Source organism: Leopardus geoffroyi, chromosome C3 (genome assembly GCF_018350155.1).
Source record: "Leopardus geoffroyi isolate Oge1 chromosome C3, O.geoffroyi_Oge1_pat1.0, whole genome shotgun sequence".
NCBI lineage: Eukaryota > Metazoa > Chordata > Mammalia > Carnivora > Felidae > Leopardus > Leopardus geoffroyi.
The window spans coordinates 129,008,369-129,035,887 of NC_059338.1; the positions used below are offsets into that span (position 1 = coordinate 129,008,369).

A 27,519-nucleotide genomic window follows, 5' to 3' on the forward strand; every position below is an offset into this window, starting at 1 on the left:
TGCTATCTATGTATAGCACTACGGATTGGCTAAGCAATTTTCAGGCAAGGTTCGAGAAATAAGGTAAAATGTTAATCAGATACCATACTTCAATATGAAGAAAAATAACAGTGGTGAACCGTTTCTTAACCTCCAGCTGAATTTTGTTTTATTTTAAATGTGATCTTTATTGTTCACTCTTAATTTCCCTGATGAACAAATTTTTTTTTAATGTAAAACTGAAAATCCCCTAGAAGACCTGTAGCTGGACATTAAAGCTCAGTCATATTGTAGGATTCTGCCAGAGCTTCCAGCTTTGCTCTCTTGGCCACTTCCAACATGGGCGATCAATATGTGTCCTGCTCAAAGAAATGAAGGTTATTTTGCCCAAGTTCAGATTTAATTCACTGCACATTACATATTTTCTAGTTTACCTATTAAGGCTTTGTGTTATTAATTCTTGATAAGCTTCTAAAATATTTTGATTGGGGTGCCTGGGTGGCTCAATTGATTAAGCGTCCAACTCAGCTCAGATCATGATCCCACGGTTCGCGGGTTCGCACCTTGCACTGGGCTCTGTGCTGACAGCTCAGAGCCTGGAGCCTGCTTCGGATTCTGTCTCCCTCTCTCTCTGCCCCTCCCCTGTTCATGCTCTGTCTCTCTCTGTCTCAAAAATAAATAAAATATTTTTAAAAATTGGAAAAACAATAAAAAATAAAATTATTTTGATGAATAAAATGAGTCCCTTATATATAACATAAATAAGTCAAATATGAGCTATAAGGCAAGTAAGCATGCATTCAATAAAAATTACATTGTTCTTAAATTGCACAGAATTTGTTTTCAATAAGAAAATTCTTACCCAAACACCAAAAAATATTTAAACATCAGGGATTCAAAAAATACATTTTTAAAATTCTTTCAGCTTATGGTAAAATGCTCCTTCACGTCCACATCCATTACATTTGTTATATTCCCTCTTGTTATCCGGTTTCTAATAAACAAAACATTCATTCAGCAAATAATACTTATACACAGCATAACAATTTCTTTACACAATACACACACACACACACACACACACACACACACACACACCAAAAAACATTAAAAACAAGTGACAGAACCTCATTAATGACATAGCCTGGTATTATTTTCCAGACTGACTTTATGTCTTATTATTTACTGTGACATGATAAGCATATGATATGCTCTAAAGACAGTCTCTGAAAGTTCAAATCCCAGCTCTACCCCTTATTAATTATGTGACCTCAGGGAAATGTACCTAAATTCCTTTTGCCTCAATTTCCTTATGTGTAAAAATGAAATAATATCTCATATGTAACTGAGGAAAAAGTATGTTAATACAGTGAATCGCTTAGTATTGTAACTGACATTTGTAAAATACTCAGTGGGTTATTATTAGTCCTAAACGATAAACAAATGAAAGATTCATAAATTTCTTTTTTCAAAGGTAGAAGAAAATCCAGATAGTCTATATGGATTATAAAACTAAACAAAAAAACACGTAGATTTCAAAATTCTTAAGATATGCAAGAAAGAAAAAGTTTAACTTGCAGGAAATACAGTGCCACCACCCACCCCCACCCCCACCCCCAGCTTTTTTAGTGTGTATGTCAGCAGCTGTTAAAGGCAATAATTTCTATTTCTTTAAGTAAAACAATCATTTGCCTTCATTCATGAGCAAAATGAGGAGAATATCTAAGAAGCCAATCTATCTCTTAAAAAGGGTTGGAGCTTGGGCAGGGCAATTCAGAGAGTTGCATTTGAAAGGCGGGTACTGTGCTTAACAGATAGGAGGGGTCAGTTCTGAGCCAGGCATTTTAGGAGGCCCTTTTCTCATTTAATCCTAACCAGATTTTACACTGAGATGTGTTACTGTCCCGGTTTTATAAATGAGAAAACTGACACTCAAAACGGTTCAGGAACTTGAGCAGGGACACGCACCACTGACAAGGACAAGATTCTAACCTAAATGTACCTGATACCAAATGCATTTTCAGGGGTCACCGTCTCATGTGGGGACTCCAGAGTCTGAACAAGCCACTTTATTTAGTTTTTAGAGTGGGCTCATTAGCTACTCTGTTCCCACACTCAACATCTAGCTCTTACCTTGCTATAAATTTTACCATCTTTACGGAAAGAAAAATATTTGTTATAAAATCCACTCTATAAGAGTTTGGATTTTGGAATCTAAACAAGTTTTAGAACCTTAGAAATTCCTGTGGGAATATTACTAGAGCTCTCATATCCAGGAATTCCCTTATAAGGTCTTTATCCTCTATCCCCAGAATCATTTGAATTTCAAGATCATTTGAATTTATGTAAGGTCATGAATCATGAGAATTTGTTTCAGTAATTTTTATAATGGTGCAAATAGTAATACAAAGAAATTCTTTGGGTTAGTAGAATAATAAGAAATACAAAGAAATTCTAAGGGTTAGCAGAATAACAAACCCTAGATTTTGGTTTTATTTGACTTGGACATAAATCCTATTTAGAATATTTATACACTTAGAAAAATAGGTATTTCTCTTCTGATTAGATACCCTTTGCCCTTACACTCCAAATTTGGTCACCAGAAACCAACTGTTCTTCAACTTCTATACATATAAAGAAACTTGAAGGATTTAATTCTAAATATACCGGATTCAGCTGATAATACTTCTCATTCTCCATAGTGTGATTTTAATAAATATTTTAATGCTAAAAGTCCATGATTTAAAAAATTAACTTAAGAATCCTTTCAAAATTTAACGGTAGGCTTTGGCCACAGGGAACACATGCACATATCAAGTCAAATAGTTTCCTTTTTCGTTTTAGGATAATCTAAAAACACAAAATATTTAAGATACTTGAAGCTAAACTGGCAAATGCCTCTATTTTACCTGACCAAGTCTAGGAGAGGTGCAATCAGTAAAATTGATTTATTTACCCACCACTAGAATGGTGAGGGACTTACCTGGTTGGCAAATTTGGAAAGACTAAGTGGGATGCAGAGCTCTCTCTAGACCCTGTTTCTGCCTGCAAGTTCCCACAGAAGGTTACACAGAAAGGAATTCTCGAAAAAATGACATGAATAAATTACATGAATACATATAAATTACATGAATACACTACAGTAGATGCAAGAACAAAATAAAAACAATTTTTAAAATATTGTGTTTCATTACACAGCATTTCCTCACAAATGCTCAACCACATAACCCTGTTAATTTTGCCAGCATGTTCAGCCTAACAAGTGTAAAAAGCAACATAAGTGAGCCTGACGTTAAAGTTGATAACAGTACATATACTCAAACTCAGAAGTTCAACTAATTGCATTGGAAATTGAAAGTAAATTAGAAAGTCGTAAGCAAATTGCCAGTTATAAACACTTAACATATATTTTAGTTCTTTCTCTGTAATAAAAAAAATTTTATTTCTATGGTTTATCGTAAATGAAAAATAAGATGGGGAACTGGGCATTTTCTTCTTGGCACTTTAAAATAAAAACAATAAATAAATAAAGCTTCACTGAAGCTGTAGGTTGCCAGTGCTCATGAAAATAACTGATCCAAGGGCCATTAGTGGCTCATAAAATAAGAAAGCTCAATAAAATAATCATAACCTCACATGTTTATTTAGTTCTGAGACTTAAGTGATGGACCTTTGTACCTGACCATGCCTAGAGACAGTTTCATTACTCTCTCTCTCTCTCTCTCTCTCTCTCTCTCTCTCTAATTATGTAAACTCACAGACACACATTTATGGGACATCTATAATGCCATCATATCTTTCCTTTAGTAAACAACAAAGCGGTATTATTTAGTTTCCTTTACTAAATAAATCAGCCAAGCAATGGCTTTCTATTTAAATTATAATTAGTTATAATTTGAAGCCTCTAAATTTCCTATGAATGGCAGATAAACCCAAGCCAGAAAGAAAGGTTCAACTAATATGAATATATTATAACCCTCTGTAATTACATTTCTAGGTTTCTGAACTTGTTTTATCATTATCAAATTCATTTTAAGTAGTTTTTAAGGACAGGGAATCCAAAGTTTTCTACAGTACTCACCTTCTTTCTAACTTCCTAACTTACCCATAATATGGAGAATGCTCAAAACTATGTAATCTCTCAAGTGACAGTAGTGTCTTAGACAAATTTAGGGTGAATAAAGCATATGTTTCTTACATGACAAATAAAATGTTTTTACACACTTAAAAAATATCTCTTATTAGTAACAAAAAAAATTAGTAAAGCATTGCCATATCCTTGATTAAAATAGTTGTCCCTGGTCAACTTTCAATTTACAGAAAGCAATGTTTATTTATTTATTTATTTTTAAAGTTTATTTATTTATTTTCAGAGAGAGAGAGAAAGAGAGAGAGAGCAGGAGCAAGGAGGGGCAGAGAGAAAAAATCCCAAGCAGGTTCCATATGGTCAGTGCAGAGCCCCATGTGGGGCTCGAACTCATGAACCTTGAGATCATGAACAGAGCAGAAATAAAAAAGCGGAGGCTCAACAGACTGAGCCACCCAGGCACCCCTCTCTGGTATTTTAGAACAAGGGACTTCTCCTCCTTTCAATATATTCTCTTTAGCTAGAATCTTGATGTCTTCTCTAGATACATTTTTAGTCATGTCTAGGAGCATTCTCTATTGAGTCTCCCTACTTGACCACAGAGATTCTCACCTTCTTCCCATCTTAACAAAAATCTTGTCTTGACTCCACTGTCCTACTGTTTTTCTTTAATCTTACCCCCTCAGTTCTAAGAAATTGTTTGCTATTTGGGCTCCATGTCAACATCACCCACTCACTTTTTTTAACCTCACTCTGCCGCAGTCATGCTAAGAAACTTTTTCTCTACTAGCTGTCACCAGTCGAGGCCACAAATCCTTATCCTGTGATACCTCTTTTACATGGTTTTCTCTCTGGTCTCGCCAATTCCAATCACATTCACTCTTCCTGATGAATTAATCTTTCTAAAGCGTAGTTTGGTTAAATCCTTTTAGTGGGAAGTGTGGTGATAGTGGAAGGCAAAAAGGATTCCCAATGGTTCTTCAGCAGCTACAGAACCAAACTGATTCCTCTTCCTCTGGATAAATTTTATTTCATTTCACTATTCTTTTCACCTCTGATTTAACAAAACTGTTAAAGTCACTATTCTTCCACAAAACATTTACATGCCTGCCTCAAATTTTAGTATTCCCTTTGTCTAAAACAGCATTTTTCAAACATTTTTAACCATGACCTAAAGTGAGACATAAAATTGTGAGCAAGTATACACACAATTAAACATATGTATGTCAGTATCACATATAAATCCAAAAAATTTCTTGACATAATGATACTCTGTAACTTTTTACATGTAAATCATGATCCACTGAACTTACTTCTTTACCCAGGAATAAAGAGCAACCCACAGTTTGAACACCCTGATGTAGATTATCTACATCCCTAACCTTTTTCTAAATTTGATTCAATTATGTACTTCATTATGCCATCATTCATTTCATTCAAAAGAACAAGTAATAGGGGTTCCTGGGTGGCTCAGTTGGTTAAGTGTCCGACTTCGGCCTAGATCGTGATCTCACGGTTCGTGGGTTCAAGCCCCGCATTGGGCTCTGTGCTGTTGGCTCAGAGCCTGCAGCCTGCTTTGGATTCTGTGCCTCCCTCTCTCTCTGCCTGCCCCCCCCCCCAACTCACGCTCTGTCTCTCTCTCCTTCAAAAATAAACGTTAAAAACAAAATTTAAAAGAATAAGTAATAATGCCCTGTTGGAAGTCATGCATTTCTGTCAGCACTGGGAATAAAATATAAGCAAACAAATCCCTGCCCTCATGGAGTTTGTAGAGTCCATCCCAAAAGACAATGATCATCCATGCTCCTCTCTTCTTAAAATATTTACCTAATTTATCCATTTCATAGCTATATCATGCTACTCTACATTTCTTCATCATTTTAATCTAAATCCTATCTCCACAAATAAACTATAATTTCCTTCAAGAGAGGAATCCCTTTTTTCCCTTTTTTTTTTAAAGTAGGCTTCAGGCCCAGTGTGGAGCCCAATATGGGGTTCTAACTCATAACCCCGAGATCAGAACCTAAGCCAAGAATAAGAGTCAGATGCTTAACTGACTGAGCTACCCAGGCCACTTAAGAAAGGAATCTTAATTACACATATTTGCACTCTGTACCTTCATTTAGTAGGGGGAACAATGGGGTAAAGTAAGAACACAATGAGTTCTAGCCTTAGTGCACCACTTACCAGCTTTGCAACGGTGGGCCAGTCACTCAACTTCTCTCAAGTTCAGTTTCTTCATCTGTAAAATGAGGGGGTTGGGCTAGGTCAGTGGTTTTCAAATTCTACTGCAAAAAGTTTTCAGGATTCAGTGCAGGTTCCAAAGCATGAGAAGAAGGGTCTTCACTCAAAAAAGGGACATCAGGGCTTGGATCCCCTTCTCCTTCCTCAATTGCAGCTTACAATTCTGTTTGGAAAAAAGACAGGTCTCAGTGTTAAAAACGTTTTAATTATTAAATCTCCAGACTTTGCAATCGTGTGCTCTACCTTCTCTGCCACACAAGCTGAGGTGGGGGAAGAAGAACAAGGTAGGAGGAAATGAGGTAGGAAAGAGGCAGGAAAGAAGACAAAATACTTCTAATAGAGTTTATACACTACTGGGTTTCAAAAATTGCTAGGAACAGTATATATGTTACTTTATTTTTTCTATTAAAAACTTCACAAGATAGGAATTATTAGGCTCATTTTACACATGAGAAAAATGAAGCTCAGGAAGGTTGGATAACTTGATCAGGTACTATAATTAAGAAGCAGTGAGGCCAAAATATTCTCTTTCCATTATCCCAAGCTACCCTTAAAAGAATCTAACAAGGACATTACATATGCCCTTTATTTTTATTTTTTGTTTTTATTTTTTTGCTTTTCCTATATTTCACCTTAATCCTCACAACTTTGAGGAATATAGTTCTGCATTATTCTTATTTTGCCAGTTAGGAAACCAAGGTTCTAAGAAATGAAAGTGATCTGCCCAATGGTAAAATAATTCAATGGGAGCAAGCATGGAGCACAATACCCGAATTCATATTCTGGGCTCTTTCCATACACCAAATTTTCTCCTTTAAAAGAAAGAAAGAAAAATAAGGAAACAGGAAGAGGGAAGGAGGCAGAATGGATGGCACAAGTGGAGAATTATAACAATTCCACTGCTTACTTAAGAGGGCTAGTGAGTTAAATGAGATAATGAAAATGAGATCATGGAAAGCACCTTGAAAAACCTGAAATAATCAATATCAGCCATTATTATTAATTATTCAAACAGTGTGCACTGACATTGACATTTTATGTTTTTGTAAAATTCCATGTGGTAATTGCAAATATAAAAGAGCTATATAATGAATTAATTGCTTAGATATACTACAGAAACTCCTATAAAACAAGGACGATCTGACACTCTTGAGATTATGATACAACAGTTGGTTATATATGCCTGCTTTCTTTTCATGATATACAATCCCTACCAGCAGCAGAATAATTCAAATTTTCAATTTTTCTTGAATTTCATCACAAACTCAATCAAAAGCATGGAAGTCAGTATTTTAATATCCTTGTACCATGTGAAAAATAATAGCATGCTCTACTACCTGAACTCTTAGAACATTTTTTATTTTGATTGTCTTCCCATTATACTGAGAGATTGTCAGGACCTTATCAGGAAGATCATCCAAACAAACTAGAACATTATTAAGGCTCCAGCAGAGCAGTAACTCACTGAATGTATGAGTGATTAAAAGCCATACAGTTGTGACAAGGACCATAAGGAGATCAGACAAAAGAGTTACATGTCTTTTAAAAAGACCAGAATGATTTAACCCTTTGTATCTTTTACCAGCATTAAAGCTGCAGCATTATTTGATCAATATTAAAGGCTTATGTGACTGAATTCCTTATGGCAAATCACTTCCAAAGGTCAAAACCGAGAAACTGGATTAACGAACAATTACAACATAATTATTGCCTTGCCATGGTGCCAGCGTTCCAAAAAAATGATATTTAACATAACAATATATCCTGACATTAGTAAATACTACAACTTTTGGAATCTGTCATTGACTATAGTTAAACTTCTTTAGATTCACTGAGGTATTTGGGCTTAGAAACATATTCCCATTTCATTTAACATTCACAAAACTATTATTAAATGCTTCCTATCTGCCAAACGTTGCACTGTTCACTGGAAAGAAGGCATAAACTGAGAATAGATGCTCCTTGGAGGAATGAGCAATCTAGCATGAGAGAGAAACAGCTAAGTTAATTTTTACAATGGGATGTCACTGAAAAAATGCCTCTGCCATGTTGTTAAATGAAGTAAACTGACCTTTAAAACCAAACAGTACCAAAACATTAACTGCATTCTCTTAAGCAGAGGAGAACAGTGATTATTAGACTTTATTTTCTGCTTTCTGGTTTTTGGAAGAATTTTTTTTGTACACTTATAATCAAAAGTAAAGGGTTAAAGAGAGAAATTCTTTAACGAATGTCTGGGGAGAATGCTGTAAAAATCCCAGAAGAAGACCACTGACTGAGAGTAAGGCAAACCCTGGGAGCAAAAGTGACTTCTGAACTGTCTCTGGATAGTCAATGACAGTGTAGAAGACAGTGTAGAAGACAGTGGATGATAGCTGTAGTACTGAGAGAATCATCTAGAAGAAGAAAAAGTTTTAAAGTCAGCTTTCCATACAGTTCGAGTGATGGATGAGGGAGAAGTGTGGGAAACTGAATGCTCCTCAGGAGAGAAAAATAAGGAGACCAAGCTGTCAAGGGCTTTAGATGCCAACCTAACGACATCTGGATTTTATCCTGTAGTCAATGGGAAGCCAGGGCTCTAGCAGTTGGGGCCTCTAAACCTGGGACACTCTCAGATTTCTCTTTTCTAAGATGTTTCTGACTCCAAATATCTGTGAGGTAAAACTCTTGGTTGAGGATGAAAACTCCTAATGGAATAAAAATTGAGTCAGTAGGTTTGAAAGGTCCATTGAGTTGGAACTGACAGGACCTGTCCACCAAGTGCAGAGAGGGGTGAGAAGAAAGAAAAACCAACGGATAACTCAGAGAGAGCAGGATTAGGGCAAATGAAGAGTTAATGAAATCACTGGTGCATACTGAGGATTATTCACTGGACAGTTTGAACACAGGTCTTCTATCCAAGAGAAAGACTGAGGTCCTTTCTCCTCTGATTTTCATCACCGTTACAGTAAAGTAACTAATTATATATCACTAGCAAGTAAGTAATGCTTTTAATCTTTTTTTAATGTTTATTTATGTATTTATTTATGAAAGAAAGAGACAGAGCGAGTGAGAGAGAGAGAGGGAGCAGGGAGAGGCAGAGAGGGAGAGAGAGAGGATCCCAAACAGGCCCACACTGTCAACATGGAGCCTGATGTGGGCCTGGAACTCATGGACCAAGAGATCATGACCTGAGCTGAAATCAAGAGTCGAATGCTTCACCAACTGAGCCACCCCAGCACCCCATGTTTTTAATGTTATAAGTGAAATTCTTTAAAAACAAAACAAAACAAAAACAAAAAAGCTTGGGTGCCTGGATGGCTCAGTTGATTAAGGGTCGGACTTCGGCTCAGGTCATGATCTCATGGTTCCTGGGTTCGAGCCCCACTTTCAGGCTCTGTGCTGACAGTTCAGTAGTCTACTTTGGATTCCGTGTCTCCCCCTCTCTTTGCCCCTCCCCTGCTCGTGCTCTGTCTCTCTCTGTCTATCAAAAATGAGTAAGCATTAAAAAAAATTAAAGAAACAATTTTCTTAAATAAAAATGTTTTTAAAAAGTTTGAAGTTTCTAATAATGGCCAAACAAAAAATCATACACATCAAGAATACTCATACTTATATTCATATACTTTCCTTCTGATATAAACTGGGTTATTGTCCCCATCATTCAGTTTCTCTCACTAGGTTTAGACATCCACATCCTGTGCTAAGTAATTTTACAGTGCCTGCACTGTGGGTGGAATATACTTCCCTATCGCAGTAATGTTGAGCTTGGCCACGAAATTGCTTTGACTAATAGAATGTCAGTGGACATGATGTAACAGAAGCTTTAATTGTTTGCATGGCTTGACTTGCTCTCTTGTGTACCTGTGATCTGTCACAAAAAGAATATGCCACTCTATCTACTGCTCCTTCAACTGCACCTCATACCTGAAATGTAGTCAGAAGCCTGAAGTACAGCCTAATCCTAAGGAGCCTCGCTTAGATCAGCCCTATTACACCCTTGAGAGTATGAAAATAAATAAAATAACAGTAAGACACTAAGCATTTTATGGCTTGTTGTTGTTGTTGTTATGCAGCATTACTGTAGCAACAGCTGACTACAACAGGTTTTCCCTTACCTCAGAGTAAAGGAAACAGAGGTGTGTGTTTTTTCCCTTAAGACTATGGTTTGCTATACAAGCATAATGTACTTGGTGGGTTTTTTTTTTTTTAATTTTTTAATGCTTATTTATTTTTTTGATAGGGAGAGACAGCACGAACAAGGGAGGGGCAAAGACAGGAGACACAGAATCCAAAGCAGGTTCCAGGCTCCGAACTGTCAGCACGGAGCCCGACGTGGGACTCCAACCCACGAACCGCGAGATCATGACCTGAGTGAAAGTCAGAGGCCTAACCGACTGAGCCACCCAGATGCCCCAAGGCATAATATATTTGCAAAATGTATATATAATGCTTTGGTGCAGAAGACCTCAAAGTTGAAGATGGTATCGATAGATGACTCTATAAATCAAGGTTTTCAACTCTGCAAATTTATCAGTAAAGTTACAGTATATCAATGGAAATTCATGCATGATTTGTAGTGAATATTAATAAGCTCATTCTAAACAAAAGAATAAGAATATCCAAGACAATCTTGAAGACACTATTTTATTTGCTTTTATGCATGTATATTTAAAAATATTAAAATAAATAATGGAAATAATTATAGAACTAAAAAGAGATCTTAGAGATTAAACATATATTAACCAAAATGCAAAATGCATCAGAAGCCTAAAAAGTAAACAATAAAAATACTTTTTACATAAAAAATAAACGCAAAAGGAGAATGAAAATATGAAATAAAAGTCAGGAGACAAAACTAATCTGGGAGGTCCAACAAAATAAGAAAATGAAACAAAAATAAGAAAATGAAAACAAAGAAATAGGAAAGAAAAAAATCATTTAAAAAAACAAACCAACACTAGAAAATGTCCCCAAACTAAAGCAAAATATAAGATTTCAAAATTGAACAGGACTATGGGGATGTCAAGACAAAGAATGAAAAAAGGCCCACACTCATATCCTTTTGAAATTTTGTAACACAGTGCATCCTAAGATTTTCACAAAAACATGCAGAGCCTCACAAGGGAAGTTTTGGAGTGGGGGAGAAAATCTGAGACAACCTAAGACTTTGAGCATTAAAAAAAAAATGAGGATAAAGTAACAGCAAATTTAGAGGAGAAAACAGAAAGAAACCGAATTTGAAATTTCAAGGTTAAAAACAAACTTGTCTGAAAAAAATCAAAGCCCAGACATAAAGCAGATGTAAATTTGGAATAATTTCAAGCAATTGAGTTAAATATTAAACAGAAAGAACGAGACTCCATTTGAACACATAACAATTTTTCCCAAGCATTTCCTAGGTTTCTAGGGGTGAACCTATATCCCCGTAGAAGAGCACACTGCACATTAGACATGCTTCTGGACTGTCCATATTGTTTACCCGTTTCCAACTTTTAGAGGCAATAGATTAAAAAAAAAGGAAGACTTGGTGATGGTTATAGAAAAAATATAAATATAAGTAAGCTTGACAACATAAAAGTTTAGCTGACCAAAAGTAAGCCACAGGAGAAAGGAAGAGTTGAGGAAATTAGCAGAAGTAATAACAACTTGTCTTAAAAAATTAAAAGTATAGACTTGTTAAAAAAAAAAGAGAACTCTTAACAACATTATTTCAAGTGATAAAAGTAATCAGTAAAAGAACAAAATGAAAAATAAAAATGTTCAATATTGAAAGGAAGGGCAAGCAAAGATGGGTAAGTTAAGGGGGACAGATCCTCAACTATCAGAGCAGGAGTCGATGATTCTGCTTTAAAGTTGACAAACGTGTGATCACCATTTATAGAGTAGCATTGCAACAGGAAAGAATTAAAAAACAACAGTTATGAGTTGCCTGAGAATTTGATGAGAGTGAAGGAATGACAAGGTAAAGAGAGTACTTTTTATTATAACCATCCTGTAACATGGGATTGTGATTAATTAAAAAAAAAGATTTTTAAAAGAATGACTCAGAATTCACGTCCCATAATACTACTAGCTGCATACTTATAATAGCAACAAATAATAATAAACCTTCACCTTAAAAATTAAGAACCTAAAATAGAATGAGAAAAAGCCATCACCAGGCTAATGAATTAATTCAAATGCCCAAATTTAATATATTTAATGCAGAATGTTAAACATATTTAGAAAATAAACAGTTTTTGCATATTTATTATCATTCAGTACTTATGATATTTACACGTAGCATGGACCATTTTACCTGTATTCTCTTTTTTATTTTCTAGAAATAGGGGAGAAGAAATAAGCATTTATTAAACACCTACCAGTGAAGTGTTTAAATATGTCTCTGTTCTCAGGACTAAAATTTGGTATAATTTTACCACCATATCAACTCTAAAGCAATAGCACTAAGAGATTTATCTGAGGTTAGTAAATGATGGAGTAAGGAGTATTCTGGATCCAAAACTACTTCTATTATATTAGACTACTATAATCATTTTAGTGATCATTAATCCTACCGATGATCATTTTAGTCTACTAAATTATAATATCAAAATACTAATCTTAAAATACACACACAATTGTACTGTTTACCTAGATCTTCCTTAGTTTCTGTGGTAAGCAGAGTAATGGCCTTCCAAAAATGTCCTCGGAAGCTCTAAATATGTTACTTTACATGGCAAGTGACTTTGAAGATGTGATGAAGATGAGACTCTTAAAACAGGGTGAGAATCCTGACTAAGCCAGGTGGGCCCAATGGAATCACAAGGGTATGTTAAAAAGATGGAACGAGGAGTCAGAAGAATCAGAAAAGGAGTTGTGGTGACAGAAACAGACGTTAGAATGGGATTGTTAGCTTTGAAGGTGGAAGATGGAAGAGGGGGCCACGAGCCAAGGAGTGGAGGAAGACTCAAGAAGCTGGAAAAGCAAGGAAACGGATTCTCCACCAGAGTCTCCAGAGGAATGCAGCCCTCCTGACGTCTTAAATTCAGCCCAAAGAGACCCCTTGGAACTTCTTGTGCTGTAAAATAATAACACGTATAATAATAAATGTTATCTCAAGCCACTCAGTTTGTGGTAATTTGTTACAACACACATATGAAGCTAATTAGGAAATAATTTCAGAATCAGAAAGATCTGGGCTTAAGTCTTGCCTCTGCTGTGATGTGGGGCAAGATTCTTGACCTCTATGAATTTCTGTTTCTTTATCTGCATTTTGAAATTATAAATAGCAAGTGTGGTGATCATTCATCTGTGGTTAGAGCTCATTAATGGGTAAATGCTATTATTAAGTGCTAACAATAGAAGAAAAACAAAATTTGTAAGAAAAAAAATGGTTAAGATTGTTTTTTGCTTCCAAACCCCCGAAGTTAGCTAGCCAGTGATTCTTCATAACATATTGGCTACAAGTTGAAATATGAAGGAGGAAAACTCTTCCAATATTGAAACCACTTCATGATTTGAGCTTATTCACTGTACTCCTTTAATATCTAGCCTCTTTGGGGAAGAGGCAATATCCTTGACTGGCTATAAATTTATGAGTGTAGTTGCTTTTATGGCTCTGAATGTAATAGAACTTAAGTAAATACTGATAAGTTCTCTATTCTTCTGAGAAGTTTCCACCCACATAATATTGTCCTATCATTGGAAATCCCCACAGTTTTGATAAGAACGAAGGCAAGAACTCTTTTTTATATGATACTTGTCAATTAGAATCAGGACAGCATTCATCATTTTAGTTGGAAAGGCTATGTGTTTTTTAAAAAACCCACTTGAAGTCTGTATAATGAAATTTTACTTTTATTGTCTTTTGAGCACCTTCAGCTGGTCCTTGGGAGGTTAAGGTTGACTTTCAAGCTTATTTTTTTCAAGTATCCTTTAACATAGTTTGCATTTATAGATTAAATGGTAAACTGAATTAAAGGAAATAGGTATTTTCTGTCACCACAGTCTCCCCACATAAATTGACTATATTTGAAAATCATGTCCATCTTGTCAATATAGGGATAGATACTCCTTCATTAACTAGGCCTGTAGGGAACTATATTAACTCTTTCAAACCACTTAGACACCAGCCATTTGGCAGGAATTCTTTGTGTTCACACTGTATTTAAGGATATTTTTCTCCTCAGATGCAACATCTTAAGCTTTCTGTGTACGTATTGTAACATTGCACCAGTTAATTACTACCCAGGGGGCCTCACAAATAGGCGAATTCTCACTGAAAACCATAATCACTCAAAAAAGTATAAAGTGTGACTAAGAAAAAATGATTTACGACATCATTCCCCCTATTCCATCGTGTATGGTTCTTCACTGGTATGGGCATCCCTTTGAGATATGACCTATGTTATCTGAAAATCCACTCTTTAAGGAAACATTAAAGGTGAGGTGAAGCCTTCAGGAGGTAACTAGGTCTTATGTGCAGGGGTTCTTATGAATGGGATTAGTGTCTTCATAGGAAAAGGCCAGAGGGCGAGCTAGCTCTTTTTCAGCCTTGTGAGGATACAGCAAGAAGTGGGCTGTCTACAACCCGGAAGAGGGCTTTCACCGGAACCCGAGCATGCTGGCACCATGATCCTGGAACTGGACCATGACCCTCCGGAATGGTAAGAAATAAGTGTTTGTTGTTGAAGCCACCCAGTAATTTGTTAGAGCAGCCTAAACTGACTAAGACAGGGGGTATGAATAAACATGCATATGATTCAATGCATAAATGAGCAAACATTTCCTGAACGAACATATGTATGAATTAGTTACTTGATTTTACACAAGGACAGAGCAGAGTTTACTTCTCTTTGCCTACATGAAGCCAAAGTACACAGTTCATTTATAAACACCACTACACAAGCAACATTTTGAAGTGAAGGCTAGAATAAATTATTTCATTATTCAGAATCCTATCACCCAACAAAACAACTATATTTTTCATGTTCCTATTAGTTGCCTGATCATATTTTAAATAGTTTAGCACAGAAAAATCAGACTATTTTTTTCCACATAATGAGAACAATTCAGGCACAAGTTTAAAATTCTGCACATATAATAGGTTTCATAATCTTGACAGGCTACAGTGATCTCTCTTTCCTAAGAACTCATGACACTTTATGAATATCCTAATGACTAGGGACACGACCATATACTGTTATAAGACACACTTGGAATTATTATTTAGCCTGCATTCTGTTCAATTTTATATGTTATTTGCCCAGCTACAATGAAGCTCCGTCCTATTAGGGAATAGGAATTATGTCGCTTTATATAATCCCACCCTGCCTAGAAGAGTGAGACAGACAGATAGATAGATAGATAGACATTTGTTCAATGAATGTCAAACAAATGTAGTCATTATTAGTGAATAAAAAATAAATGAGAAAACTAAAAATGCCTAATATTTTATATTGCTGTATTTTGAATATAATTATAATAGTTTGTTTCATAATCTTGCCTGCCTAAGACAGAAACCATTACTGTCCCTTAAAAATATGTATTTTAAGATAATCAACTTCTTTTCCATTAATATCATACCCATTAAATAGTTAAAAAGTCAGAAAGCCATTAGAAAAATAAAATTGAGCAAGAGTGATTAGCATTATTCTCTTTAGCTTTCACTTTTGATTTAAAAAGCATACGTGAGATTAAAACCGTTCTTAACTTTGACCCAGTTGCAATGCTGAAGCAACATGAACTCTGCCCCCGAATGCCAACCTGTAAGTGGAGGTTATTGCTTTTCCTATGAGGGTGTAAATTCAATTAAACAAATGTACCACATGTACCAGGCATTTAGGAAACGAAGAAAGAAGACACAATTCCTCTGCCTTCAAGGAGCTTATAGGATAGTGGAGACATTTACATAATACATGTATATTTAATTGTCAAAGTCAGAACAAGTTTTTTGTTTTGGGGTTTTTTCTTTCTTTCTTTCTTTTTGTTTTTTTGTTTTGTTTTGTTTTGTTCGTTTGTTTTTTGGTCTCCAGTGGAAATTATGAATTTAAATTTGATTCCTGTTCCCTTTGGGAAAATGACGCCTTTAAAAATGAGTCAGAGTATCTCTTTGTTCTCAGGGTTTCTCTCATTTTGACAACTATTCCTCTGTGATAAGTAAATAAAGTCTAGCCCTTTAAATACAAACAAACACTGGTCTTCTTTGTCTTATTTTCTTCCTTGCTTATTTCTTCTGTTGGGTTATACATTTTCCTCCCATCCTTAATGCAAGACTTGGTCTTTAATTTTATCTTGTTTACCTAAATACACATTAATTCATGCACCTTATGAAAAACAGGACCTCCTAGTATTATTATTACCTCCCAAATTTATATTTCTAATCCTAACCACGTACCAGTGTTAGTCTTAAAACATAACAGTCTTAAAACATAGCAGCTCATTATGTTTTCCTTAAAATTAGCATCATTCTCCAATTTGTCCTCTACTGAAAATGTCTATCACCTCACTCTTGGCAATATATATAACTACACACACACACACACACACACACACACACACGCACGCACACACACACAATTGTAAGTATATATATATAGATTTGTATTTTTTTAAAAGGTATTGCAGGTCTTTCATTCTATATACTGCACCTGTCACAAACTCATTTTGAGAATTCCTTAGGAAGGAAAAGCTCATTTCTGCAGCAGTGACAGCAAGTTTTTATTTTCTTAAAAATTTTAACTAATGATGAATGCTTCCTTACTATGGTCACTCTTCTCACTTAATTAACCATTTCATCTTGAATCCAGCCTCATGCTGATACCAGGCTCCCCTTGAAGCTGCTTAGGGCCCATGAGCTCACCTACAGATGCTCCGCTCAGGCTCTGACTCCATTAGATTTAAGATCTAGATCCTGCCTCTTCATCTCTAGAAAGGAGCCTACTCTACCCTACAGTAATGCTCCCATGAGTAAATATCTTTTTGCTGAACAAGACCTGAGCAGCCACCAACCTACCCTACCTCCACCACTCCTTCACCCCAGATGTTCCACATACCTTCTCAGACATGTTCTCTAGAGCACGCAGCAGAAGATCCACCTAGCATATTCAATGTTATATGTGATGCTCCATGAACGTTTCAGCCTAAGATATTACCTGCCTCCTCAAATAATTCATAGTAAAATCTAAGGGAATGGCTTGAGTCACATAGACCCAGGTTTTAATCCTGGGTCTGCTACTTACCTCATTGTGGACAACTTCAGTTTCTTCATCTAAAGAAAGATTTACCCAGGGTATGGTGAGGGGCAGGCATAAAATATATGGTCCATGGTGGACACCAACTTCCCTTCTATCTTCAGGCCAACACAGCGGGTCATATAAAGCTACCTGATTAATCAAGTCTACCTTATTATGCCAAAAAAGGAGCAGAGAGGTGGGAGTTAATGCACATCCTCATCTTCTCACTTTCTTTTAGATGAACAGACACGTAAGAGATACGGATCTTCATTGTGAAAACTGATGCACATGTATTCTTTTACAACTAGTCTGCAGAATAGTCCATTGCTATTAATATGGAGCCTTGGAATCTGCTCTGAATACTTCGGATACTTGGTAAATGACTAAATTAATTAATCAATAGATCTGTTCTGGATATATCAGACAATTGCTTCATAAATATTTTTAAAAAATTAACTAAAATAGATTATTTATTCTATGTGGCTTTGACATAGAGTGTTAATTTTACCTTCACAATACCAAGAAGAGGTTTTCAGTTACCATCCTGGTAAAAACTGTATTTTTTATACTTTCTAAGGAAATATTGAAGTCAATTCTTTATGCATCACTTTTTAAAGGAATTAGGCCTAAAAAGGCTCAAATAAGATAGAATAGCAAATACAAAACTTGAAATGAAAACTAAGTTATCCAATAAAACACAGAAAGAATTACATTTTTCACAGGACTGTGCTTTCGAGGAAATAGAAAAAAAGATTTTTTTAAAACATCTCATGTATACAAATCAATAAATTCTTATAATATCTCCAGAAATCCAGTCTTGAATTGTGTTATGTATCATACCACTCTCAAACATTTGTAATTTCATTCTTAGTAGATGCTCAATGCATTCAATATTAACTCCACATTTCTATTTCCTCATAATGTTTATGTTGAATTTTGAATGATTCAACTAAGATCTCACACAAAAAATTGAGATCTCCAAAGTGTAGAAAATGCACCTGTTATTAAGCGTCCGACTTCAGCCAGGTCACGATCCCGCGGTCCGTGAGTTCGAGCCCCGCGTCAGGCTCTGGGCTGATGGCTCAGAGCCTGGAGCCTGTTTCCGATTCTGTGTCTCCCTCTCTCTCTGTCCCTCCCCCGTTCATGCTCTGTCTCTCTCTGTCCCAAAAATAAATAAACGTTGAAAAAAAAAAAAAAAGAAAAAAGAAAATGCACCTGTTAGATACATGTGGCTCTGGACAGGTTTGTAAAATTTTGTGTACTTCTGGACAAAGAAGTCCCAGATAAGGAGTGCATTTTATGGTTCCCATAACCACTTAGTCAATAATGTTCACTAGATGGAAAAGTCCATACAACTCATTATAACTAGCTCTGATTTAGAATACCTAATTCCATAGAGCTATAGTTTTTTGAAGATGAGATTAAATAAGTTTGCATACAGAAAATATGCAAACATTGCAACTACTAGTATTTTAAAAGCAGCAAAAGTAACTTATAGAAGAAAGTGTATTAAGAGAGCATCATGGTTATCTTTAAAAATCTTTTTAATATCCTCCCCAAAACTATAAAGGTAATTACCACTTTCATGAGCTTTCCAGTTATTTCACTAATTAAATGACATTGTGGATGTGTCTACAAAATCAAATGTAGAACTGAAATAAATTATCAAGATAAATGTTAGTAAAACATTTTCTTTAGTGACTTGCACATTTCATTTTGCTATACTTTAAGAACAACTATCCAGAAAACTATAGTCCTCCATGTTCATGCAAACAGAAAACACCAGGTTGTAGCAGATGATTTAATTGTTCTCTAGAGTATAAACTACTTGAACATTACTTCCCACACTGACTGTCATTGTTGGAAATGTGTGTAACTAAAGATACCAATATGCTGTGAAATGTAATTTTTAATTATTAATCATCTAGAAGCAATGTTATACAACAAAATAAATAAAATATCTCTAAATAGAGACAGTTGGGAGAGCTATATGAAATATATCACTTAGATTTTAAAAAGTTCATAAATTTTTATGTTCTTAAAAACCACATTCTGTGTCCTCAAATAGCATATAGTAATCTGACATTCATTTTTTAGGAAGTTAATTTCCCAAAAATGTATAGTTAGTGTTTTATTCTGTTGAGGGTTGATATATGTAATTTGAAGATGAATTTTCTTGTTTGGGTTTTGATGAGACAGAAAAATGCATTTATGGGACTGCATTATTTGCACAAAAGGTATGGGTGTGGGAGCAACAGGGAAGGACTGAAGACCTACATATCATTTTTCATGTATGATTGACAATTTTATGTTATTCCCTACAAAATGCTAACGTTTCTAGTGATATGCACATATGCAAGCATTTCTAAGTAGTTTTGATTCTTAATAGCAGCATTTTCTTTTTTTTTTTTTTTTTAATTTTTTTTTTTCAACGTTTTTTATTTATTTTTTTGGGACAGAGAGAGACAGAGCATGAACGGGGGAGGGGCAGAGAGAGAGGGAGACACAGAATCGGAAACAGGCTCCAGGCTCTGAGCCATCAGCCCAGAGCCTGACGCGGGGCTTGAACTCACGGACCGCGAGATCATGACCTGGCTGAAGTCGGACGCTTAACCGACTGCGCCACCCAGGCGCCCCAATAGCAGCATTTTCTTATACCATTCCTTTCATTCAGTGAAAAAGTAGATATCTCATGATGTCACAGACCAAGTTCTCTACTAAGCACTGGGGTTAGAGAGCAGTGAATAAAGAACACAAAGTCCCTGCCTTCGTGGATCTCATTCTTGTGAACAAGAGGGACGCTATAAAATCGATATATCAAAATGTCAGGGACTGCTAAGTACAAGGAAGAGAGATAAAACAAGATGAGAGGATAGCATGAGTGGGGCTACTTTTGATAGGCCGATTTGATAAGAGTCTCTAAGAATTGGACATTTAGGAAAAGAACTAGCAAATAATCAGGGAGAAAAGAGCTTCTGGGGAGAGCACAGCAGCAGCAACACCCAAGCACCAACAATCCCTGTACATTCTGCAAACGTCAGGTAGGCCAGTGCAACTGGAGAACAGGAGGGTAAGTTAGGATGTACTAGCAAACATACTAAAGATTTATCTTACTTGATGTTCAGTACCATCACATGTGATATACATCATTTGCCTCATTTTACAAAACAAAACATAAAACATTAAGATCAGAAATATGGAATAACTAGCCCATGACTGAGGCAGATCAATCACTTAATTCCAGGAGGAACAACACAGACACAGCCTACAGTCCTGGAACAAGGAATCAGGCTGCAGATACTACAACAGGCTGCTGGTGTAGAGAATAGAAAGCTTAAATTCTGGAGGCCTGACATCATTGCTACCCTACTGGATGGTTTTGAGCAATCATTTAATCTCTAAATGTTCCATGTGAACATAAACTCCCTATATAATCATCCATTTCTTCATTAATTGACTCTAAACATATCTATTAAAGGCCCAATATGGAGTAGGCAAAGTGATCAAGGATTATAATGAATAATAACTGAATGTTACTCATATTCAATATTCATGTTCACAGATCCCCCATTCAAGTGGAAAGCACACCTATGGACATATCATTCAAGACAACGTAAGTCCAATAAATAAGTAGAAAATGTGTTATAAAAATACAAAGCCAGGAAAATTGGGGAATGAAGATACATGATCACATTAGGACCTCCTCACCTCTAATGTTTTATTCTGTCAGTCATTGAGTAATAGTCTGTGCATCTTGTGAGGAAACAATATTGCATAAATTCCCATCATAAAACCTAAAAATTTTTTGGCAGACATGAGGCTATACTGGGTTCCCCTCTCTCTCCTTCCTGTAATAATCCCTGTAACTCTAAAATATTTCTCTAATAATAAGTCATATACTCAGAAATCTTCACAAGTCATGAATTTCTTCATTGATAACAACAACAGTGGATGGAAATAATTTAACCTAAGTATATAAGTATTTTAACAATGAAACGTGCATAGGGAAACTATGCATATTCTACTTTCCTTTAACATTAAAAAATTAAATCAGGGGGTGCCTGGGTGGCTCAGTCGGTTGAGCGTCTGACTTGAGCTCAGGTCATGATCTCTCCGTTGACAAGTTTGAGCCCCGCTTCGGGTTGTGTGCTGACAGCTCAGAGCCTGGAGCCTGCTTCAGATTCTGTGTCTCCCTCTCTCTATGCCTCTCCCCTGCTTATGCTCTGTCTCTGTCTCAAAAATAAACATTAAAAAATTTTTTTAATTAAATCAGGTTTTTTACAGTATAATTTTAGAGGCATTAGGTTGAAAGACTCAAACTTACATAACCAGTGACATGTATCTTCAGTAACAACTAGTCTGGATAATTTACATCTGCAAATTTAGCTACTGAGGGTTTGAATAAGCCCAAGAATAAGAAAGGAGCCTGCCCAATGATAAATTATATGCTGAGGCCTACATAACGAAACTATAGATAAGAGACTAAATGTAAGAGCAGGTCAATGAACTGGAGGGCGAATTAAGCTGAACTCAGTACCTCCATCTTGAAGCAGCTTTCTCTATAAAGTAGATGCCATCCCTCTTGAGGAATTAAAATCCTATTTCTCTACCACAGTGCCGGTAAAACAGAGAAAACATGCAGAATTCTAAGAAATTAATAATTCTGAGCCAGAAAATTAAAATTTTTGATAAATTCAAAAGTAAAATGTTGAATTTTAGGTTGGATCTATGACATACACAAACTTACCAATGTTCCCAATGGAAACAAAGAAAAGTCAGTTCCTATAATCTCCACCTTCCTGGAAATGAAATAATATATCATAAAGATGGAAACAATGTTGTTACCATTCTAAAAGAGGGAATCAGTAGAATCAAATATGTTTTAACAGAAATGCCATGTTAAAACGGGCTTATGATTACTTTGTAATTTCTGACTAAGAAATCTTCCATTCAAACATTAAAATTTAATTTGGTCATAGTTAACCCTTTTTACCATGACCAGTAGCCCAAATTTGCACAGAAGAGTGATACAAGAGTCTTGCCCAAGCATGCTTAATAATAGCTTCCCTTGCTACTCTCAAAAGTTTCCTGATTTGGAAGATAAGTTATGGTTGGGAATACTGTCACTTTTCTCAAGCCTTAAAATAGTGTCATGGGGCACCTGGCTGGCTCAGACTGCAGAGCATGAGACTCTGATCTTGACTCTTGATCTCAGGGTTGTGAATTCAAGCCCACATAGAGCATAGTGCTTACATTAAAATAAAAAACAGTGTGATAAATAATAATTAAATTTAATATCAGAGAGAGAAAAGAAAAAAATTAGGATTTACTTCTTTTGAAATAACATTTAATTAGCCATCTCAAATGCTTTTTGTGCCACTGATTCACTCTCTTGTCAACTAAAACTGAATGCTCAATTAAATAACCTGAATCCTACTGGTATTATTCTATTCACTAAAACAGAAAGGACTTCGGAAATATGTCATTCCTGGCAGAAATTAAAACCAAGAAGAATATAAAGTGGTTTACCAATGGTACATATATAGGACTAAAAACTAATAAAAATAAAGACATACATATGTTAGGAAAATGCACTCATAATATAAGTGACACATCTACACACAGAATAAAGTCTAAATTTAATTCACTTGATTTAATCAGTTTTTTTTTAAATGTTAGTTATTGTTTGAGTAATCATAGTAAGCATTATCATTAATGCTAGAAAATTTGGGGCACCTGGGTGGCTCAGTTGGTTAAGTGTATGACTTTTGGTTTCAGCTTAGGTCATGATTTCATGGTTCATGAATTGGAGCACCTCATCGGGCTCCGTGCTGACAGTGTAGAGCCTGCTTGGGATTCTCTCTCTCTTTCTGTCTCTGCCCCTCCCCTGCTCACAACATCTCTCTCAAATAAATAAACCTTAAAAAAAAAAAAAAAACTAGAAAATCAGAGGTTTAATAGTTAGAAAGTCTAGTTTTTAATTATTAAATTTGATATTTGATTATAAACAAAATATATACCTGTTATTGAAAATTTTGTAAAATATACAGAACTATTAAAAAACCTATACTTTTATCATCTGAAGTACCACTTTTAATATAGTCTTACATTAGATATTTACAAAGGTTTGTAAGTGCATGTACATTATATGCACACACATACATATACATGTTATACAGATACATGCATATGCTTCCACATATAGCAAATGTACAATATACATTATTCTCTCTATATAGATTATTCTTTATTTGGAGTTCTTTCAACCTTTTGTTTTTACACAGTATTACACCCTGAGCATTGTCCTATTATCGTTATTATTTGAAAACATTATTTTAATGGCTGGATAGTAAATAAACTGTATTGACTTTGACTATGTCACTAATTATTTTAAAAGAGAAAAAAATCCTAGAAGTGGAATAATTGTCAGATGGTATGAATTATTTTATAGATGTTGACCTATAGTGTCAATGTACTCTTCACAAAAGTGGTCTTGTTTCATCATCCATTAGTGAAGAGCATAGGCTTTGGAACAGAGGTGCCCACAGTGGAATCATGGCTCAACCACTCACCAATCGCATACTTTAGTCTTTAAACTCTTTAAAACTCAGATGCTCATTTGCAAAGTGGTGACAATAAATGCTTTGAGGTTATGTTAGGACCAAAGGATGCTGGATACATATTAAAACTGCATAGATTATTACTGCACCCACTAGTAATGGTATAGTGCCAACACTGGATATTATCTTTTTTGTTCTTTGATAATAATTACTTATAGCATTTAGTATAAAATTTAAAGTAATTTTGAACGTATTTGATTACAGTCTGGCAGAGGCAACTAGCAGTTCCCTTAGATATGTTCCTCCTTTCACAGCAAGAGATAAGTAATGGGCACTTGGAATTGGAGGTCACATTTCTCGGCCACCCTGGCAGCTGGGTATAGCTAAGTTTCCAAGGATGCAATGTGATCGTAAGTGATGCCTGCTACTTACAGGGCTAGGCTTTAAGATACTGTGCATGGGATCTCCATGCTCCCACCTTCCTGAAGCTGAAATACAGATGTGTCTGTGATTTACCTTCTACCAGGCAGAGTAGGACAATGCCCTGGGGCAAGGGTCCTAAAACTACAGAGCTGACTGTTTTGTAAACAAGAGTGTTTTTGGAGCACAGCCAGGCCCATTTGTTTATGCATTGTCTGTGGCCACTTTCACCCTACAACTGCACAGTTGAGTAATTGCAACAGATACCATATGGCCCCCAAATCTTACAATATTTGCTATCTGGCCCTTTACAGAAAAGAACAAAACAAAAACGGTCAACTGCTGTCCTAGGAGACAGCAAAGCAAAAAGAGAGAAACAATCTGAGTCCCCAGATGACCATGTGAAACATAAGTAATCGTTCAACCTAGACCAGAGACTTAGGGATTGTTAAGTGGGAGGGAAATAAACTTCTCTTTTATCTAAGCAACCCTTTTGGGCCATTTACTTCTAGCAGCATAATTTTCATCCTAATACACCAGGAAAGCTGAGTTTTTATGAAGTTATGTTATGTGTGTAATTTTTATTGAAATTTGAGAATTTTTCTTAATTTATGAAGTTTTGGTATGTTAGAGATTTAAACCTATGTCAAAATATTTATGGAAAATAATATCCATATATTGTTTGACTTTCAGGTTAATGATATTTCCATGTAATTTTTAAAATGTTTCTTCCATCAGGGGCGCCTGGGTGGCGCAGTCGGTTAAGCGTCCGACTTCAGCCAGGTCACGATCTCGCGGTCCGTGAGTTCGAGCCCCGCGTCGGGCTCTGGGCTGATGGCTCAGAGCCTGGAGCCTGTTTCGGATTCTGTGTCTCCCTCTCTCTCTGCCCCTCCCCCGTTCATGCTCTGTCTCTCTCTGTCCCAAAAATAAATAAACGTTGAAAAAAAAAATTAAAAAAAAAAATGTTTCTTCCATCAAACTTAACATTACTTCCTCTTAGGGTTTCTCATGTTGTTCTATAGTTATAGTTTTCCTTTTTCCAAGCATAAGTAGATATTTGCCCTTTTTTGGTGTGTTTTTTTTTTATAATCTTTATATTTCATTTATCTTTTTCATTCCAAATGGCACCTAGCAGTACTATTGAATAGTTCCCCCATAGATGTGTTATAATTATTTATATCTCATAACATTTATTCAGATGTATATTATATAACCATATATTATAAATTTATAAACCTTAGGATTTCAGAGTTTTATGTTATTCCGTTTTTCTATTCTTCTTTTCTCAAAGTAGTATCATAAAGCTTTAATTATAGTTTTAGAATTCAATTAATATCTAGTATGTCAAGTCATTCTTATTCATTCATATTTAGTCTTTAACTTTTGGGGGAATGGGGTGCTTTTTAAAAATTCTATTTTGTCAAGGTATAAATATAAAATAAACTATAATTTATTTAATCTATTTGTCACAACTACAGAAAAAGATCAACATGGATGTTCACACTATGGATGAAAAAATCACACTACAACATTACATGTCATATGTTCTCATTTTCAAAAGTAAACCTGCAAATAATCTAATGTCATAGAGTTCTCCATTACAGTGAGGTCAAGACAAGTAATAGTAACAGACAAATATTATTATTTTCACTTTAGATGCTAGCAAATTGGATAATGCAGTTAAGTGTGCTAATTAAAAACATGAGGTCAGTAAATAGTAGAGCCTGAGATTCAGCACCCCTGCTCTCTGTCAAGATTTTCAGTTACAGGGGCGCCTGGGTGGCGCAGTCGGTTAAGCGTCCGACTTCAGCCAGGTCACGATCTCACGGTCCGTGAGTTCGAGCCCCGCGTCAGGCTCTGGGCTGATGGCTCAGAGCCTGGAGCCTGTGTCCGATTCTGTGTCTCCCTCTCTCTCTGCCCCTCCTCCGTTCATGCTCTGTCTCTCTCTGTCCCAAAAAAATAAATAAAAAACGTTGAAAATAGTTAAAAAAAAAAAAAAAAAAAGATTTTCAGTTACAGAGGCCTGAGTATTAATTCTAAACTGGGTCTGGCCGACTCACTGAATGTAGGCATTTTGTTATATATTTTATTCCAAAACACTCTAACAACCGAATTTTTATGTTGTCGTTTTCAAATACTTATATTGAAACTCAGTATGCAATAATGACCTCCTACCCTTCCCAGATACTAAGATATTTATAGATATGAATTTTTGAATTTTATTTTGTTTCCTTTTCTGAATGGAATTGGATCAAATGTGTAGTATTCATGTAAACTAGAATCATTATAATTCTGAGTCTTTCCATGGAGGAATGTCTTCCTATTTATTCATAACTTTTTTTAATGTTTATTTTTGAGAAAGAGAGAGATTGAGCACACGTGCAAGCTGGGAAGGGGCAGAGAGAGGCAGGGTCAGAGGATCTGAAGTGGGCTCCATGCTGACAGCAGAAAGCCCAGTCCAGGGCTTGAACTGAGGTACTGTGAGACCATGACCGGATCTTTATAAAATATATACGTACTTATATCTTATCCAACTTCTATACATTTTTGGATTACAGTTGCCAATGTAATCTTAAAAATATCACTTGATTGTAACTGCACTTGACTCTGTTCAGTTTAGTAATAATAATGAAACAAATATCCACATGCCCAGTACTGAGTTTATGAAGTAGAACATAAACCATGACTTTGAAGGCCCCTGGATACCATTCCATGATTGAACGCCACTCCTAGAGTTAATAATTCCTTACATTACTTTGAGTTTACCACATATCTATAAATTAATAACAATGTACTATTGTTTCTGTTTGGGTCTTTATATAAATGAAAATATTACTATAATGTATTCTTCTTTGATTTTTTTAACTGGACTTGGTGTTTATGAGATTTATTTATGTTGATGGATAGAGGAGTGATTTATTTTCTGTTTTATGATAAATCACCATGTGAACATGCCACAATGCATTTATGCATTCTACTATTGATATACATTTGGGGTGTTTCCAATATTTGCTTTTACAAATAGTACTGC

The 27,519-nt window shown here is 35.5% G+C and overlaps 1 protein-coding gene across 1 annotated transcript in view; it reads right to left on the minus strand.

Moving 5' to 3' along the window:
- The window catches only part of HNF4G (hepatocyte nuclear factor 4 gamma), a 129,769-nt gene that overhangs the window by 74,422 nt on the left and 27,828 nt on the right, over positions 1 to 27,519 (minus strand). The window contains exon 2 of the mRNA XM_045454841.1: positions 6,254 to 6,473. The gene's annotated coding sequence lies outside the window, so the exon portion shown is untranslated. The remainder of the gene's footprint in view (positions 1 to 6,253; positions 6,474 to 27,519) is intronic.